This window comes from Schistocerca gregaria, chromosome 10 (assembly GCF_023897955.1).
Source record: "Schistocerca gregaria isolate iqSchGreg1 chromosome 10, iqSchGreg1.2, whole genome shotgun sequence".
Classification (NCBI taxonomy): Eukaryota; Metazoa; Arthropoda; class Insecta; order Orthoptera; family Acrididae; genus Schistocerca; species Schistocerca gregaria.
In genome coordinates, this window is record NC_064929.1 from 24,619,375 (window position 1) to 24,623,610 (window position 4,236).

Below are 4,236 nucleotides of genomic sequence, written 5' to 3' on the forward strand. Positions count from 1 at the left end.
AGGTGACATAGGTGCGAACACAGGAAGCTTGCAGACACTCGCTGCCTGCAGACACCGAGCAGCCACACTAGGAGGGCGGCCTAAGCCGTAGGCGAAATGTACTCATTCGCTTTGGCGCGACGTCGAACTATAAATAATGCTGTCACTAGCGTGAGCGTTGCGTGAGCGTCGTGGAAAGTCGGAAAAGTCGGCTGCGAGGGTGAGTGCCAAGTTTGGGGAGCGTTTCGTAGTATGCGCAGTGCAATGGAGACGCGGAAACTTGTTGTGGCCCAGTGTTTTGCAGTTGGACGACAAGATTGGTACACAGTAGTAAAGAGCGAGGCACTGAGTTGGCATAAATAATGTAGAGATGTGTTTGTTACCTCAGGTGCTGTATAATTGTCTACAATGAGTGAAAACGGAGCAATTTGTGACGGCTCTTTCAATTTAAGACGTTAAAAACAGACGGAATTTGCATTTGCAATACCAGAGCATCGAAACTACTTGGAACTTTTGTGTATATGAACGGGTCCGCGCTTTGTACTCTGCTCCCTTCACCGCTACAAACCAACCAACCATCGTGTCCGTGCGCATCTGAGTCGCAAAGAATGGGGAATAGCGCAGTTTGCTCGTGCATGGGGCGTAGCTCAGTTGGTAGAGCGTTCGCTTGGCATGTGAAAGGTCCAGGGTTCAAGCCGCGGCGCCTCAATTTTTTGTGGTCAGTGCATGGTAAGTGTTGGTCGCGGCGAACCTAAAGGCACGCAAGATGTTGCAAAGCCAGCGTCACAGACTGATATGATGTATACTGACGTAAGGAGAGCAAGATGTAAGTGTGGGGACCGGCTGTTATCGAGGTGTCATCGAGTGCAGATCTGTCTTAGGTATCGCGGCTTAACCTCATTGAAGTCTAGAGGGTGGACAACACGTTGGTCTTACTCAGAGCGGTGTCCGAATTCTATTTTCGACGTTATACGTGCCACTTTCATTGTGGCCAACTACGATTCGATACAGAATGCACGAAACCTGAAAGACACCCTAACGGATACATAGAGAGTAGTGTTTGTCTGCTGAATAATGGGAGTGCAAGGGTCTGTGTCGTCTATATGGCTGTATGTAGCACCATTAGTCTTCGGGGGGGCGGGCGTAGCTCAGATGGTAGAGCGCTCGCTTAGTATGCGAGAGGTACTGGGATCAATACCCAGTGCCTCCAGAATTTTTAACACACCTACATGCGCACCTTGATATGCAAATGGAATAATTCACGACCAGCAGATGTGTCTAGGAAGATACAAGCGAATGATTAGCATCCACAATTGACAAGCGTGCTGTTATTTGTGCGCAGGAAGCACCCTCCTCCCACGCCTACACTTAATTTAGAAACAGTACAAGTGTTCCCGTAAGATTCTCAAGCCTATGTCGGAAAGATCTGCCTTGCGCCGAGTTCACGTAAATCCCACTGCACATTCCTATTCTTTGCGTGCAGTCAGCTGCTACTGGTGTTGCTAGTTGTGACTGCTGATAACAGATGCCGTAGCAATCAATTCATGGAGTGAGTTGTATGTTTTGCGATAGTCTGTCTCTGACAAGCAAGCACAGGTGACATAGGTGCGAACACAGGAAGCTTGCAGACCCTCGCTGCCTGCAGACACCGAGCAGCCACACTAGGAGGGCGGCCTAAGCCGTAGGCGAAATGTACTCATTCGCTTTGGCGCGACGTCGAACTATAAATAATGCTGTCACTAGCGTGAGCGTTGCGGAAAGTCGGAAAAGTCGGCTGCGAGGGTGAGTGCCAAGTTTGGGGAGCGTTTCGTAGTATGCGCAGTGCAATGGAGACGCGGAAACTTGTTGTGGCCCAGTGTTTTGCAGTTGGACGACAAGATTGGTACACAGTAGTAAAGAGCGAGGCACTGAGTTGGCATAAATAATGTAGTGCACAATGGTTCTCGAGATGTGTTTGTTACCTCAGGTGCTGTATAATTGTCTACAATGAGTGAAAACGGAGCAATTTGTGACGGCTCTTTCAATTTAAGACGTTAAAAACAGACGGAATTTGCATTTGTAATACCAGAGCATCGAAACTACTTGGAACTTTTGTGTATATGAACGGGTTCGCGCCTTTGTACTCTGCTCCCTTCACCGCTACAAACCAACCAACCATCGTGTCCGTGCGCATCTGAGTCGCAAACAATGGGGAATAGCGCAGTTTGCTCGTGCATGGGGCTTAGCTCAGTTGGTAGAGCGTTCGCTTGGCATGTGAAAGGTCCAGGGTTCAAGCCGCGGCGCCTCCATTTTTTGTGGTCAGGGCATGGTAAGTGTTGGTCGCGGCGAAGCTAAAGGCACGCAAGATGTTGCAAAGCCAGCGTCACAGACTGATATGATGTATACTGACGTAAGGGGAGCAAGATGTAAGTGTGGGGACCGGCTGTTATCGAGGTGTCATCGAGTGCAGATCTGTCTTAGGTATCGCGGCTTAACCTCATTGAAGTCTAGAGGGTGGACAACACGTTGGTCTTACTCAGAGCGGTGTCCGAATTCTATTTTCGACGTTATACGTGCCACTTTCATTGTGGCCAACTACGATTCGATACAGAATGCACGAAACCTGAAAGACACCCTAACGGATACATAGAGAGTAGTGTTTGTCTGCTGAATAATGGGAGTGCAAGGGTCTGTGTCGTCTATATGGCTGTATGTAGCACCATTAGTCTTCGGGGGGGCGGGCGTAGCTCAGATGGTAGAGCGCTCGCTTAGTATGCAAGAGGTACTGGGATCAATACCCAGTGCCTCCAGAATTTTTAACACACCTACATGCGCACCTTGATATGCAAATGGAATAATTCACGACCAGCAGATGTGTCTAGGAAGATACAAGCGAATGATTAGCATCCACAATTGACAAGCGTGCTGTTATTTGTGCGCAGGAAGCACCCTCCTCCCACGCCTACACTTAATTTAGAAACAGTACAAGTGTTCCCGTAAGATTCTCAAGCCTATGTCGGAAAGATCTGCCTTGCGCCGAGTTCATGTAAATCCCACTGCACATTCCTATTCTTTGCGTGCAGTCAGCTGCTACTGGTGTTGCTAGTTGTGACTGCTGATAACAGATGCCGTAGCAATCAATTCATGGAGTGAGTTGTATGTTTTGCGATAGTCTGTCTCTGACAAGCAAGCACAGGTGACATAGGTGCGAACACAGGAAGCTTGCAGACCCTCGCTGCCTGCAGACCCCGAGCAACCACACTAGGAGGGCGGCCTAAGCCGTAGGCGAAATGTACTCATTCGCTTTGGCGCGACGTCGAACTATAAATAATGCTGTCACTAGCGTGAGCGTTGCGTGAGCGTCGTGGAAAGTCGGAAAAGTCGGCTGCGAGGGTGAGTGCCAAGTTTGGGGAGCGTTTCGTAGTATGCGCAGTGCAATGGAGACGCGGAAACTTGTTGTGGCCCAGTGTTTTGCAGTTGGACGACAAGATTGGTACACAGTAGTAAAGAGCGAGGCACTGAGTTGGCATAAATAATGTAGAGATGTGTTTGTTACCTCAGGTGCTGTATAATTGTCTACAATGAGTGAAAACGGAGCAATTTGTGACGGCTCTTTCAATTTAAGACGTTAAAAACAGACGGAATTTGCATTTGCAATACCAGAGCATCGAAACTACTTGGAACTTTTGTGTATATGAACGGGTCCGCGCTTTGTACTCTGCTCCCTTCACCGCTACAAACCAACCAACCATCGTGTCCGTGCGCATCTGAGTCGCAAACAATGGGGAATAGCGCAGTTTGCTCGTGCATGGGGCGTAGCTCAGTTGGTAGAGCGTTCGCTTGGCATGTGAAAGGTCCAGGGTTCAAGCCGCGGCGCCTCCATTTTTTGTGGTCAGTGCATGGTAAGTGTTGGTCGCGGCGAAGCTAAAGGCACGCAAGATGTTGCAAAGCCAGCGTCACAGACTGATATGATGTATACTGACGTAAGGAGAGCAAGATGTAAGTGTGGGGACCGGCTGTTATCGAGGTGTCATCGAGTGCAGATCTGTCTTAGGTATCGCGGCTTAACCTCATTGAAGTCTAGAGGGTGGACAACACGTTGGTCTTACTCAGAGCGGTGTCCGAATTCTATTTTCGACGTTATACGTGCCACTTTCATTGTGGCCAACTACGATTCGATACAGAATGCACGAAACCTGAAAGACACCCTAACGGATACATAGAGAGTAGTGTTTGTCTGCTGAATAATGGGAGTGCAAGGGTCTGTGTCGTCTATAT

The 4,236-nt window shown here is 48.9% G+C and overlaps 1 non-coding gene across 1 annotated transcript; it reads left to right on the forward strand.

The window, feature by feature from the left end:
- The first annotated feature begins 615 nt into the window (after window positions 1–615).
- Trnaa-ggc (transfer RNA alanine (anticodon GGC)) lies at window positions 616–688 on the forward strand. Its single transcript has one exon. It is a non-coding gene; the product is annotated as a tRNA-Ala (tRNA).
- The last annotated feature ends 3,548 nt before the right edge of the window (window positions 689–4,236 follow it).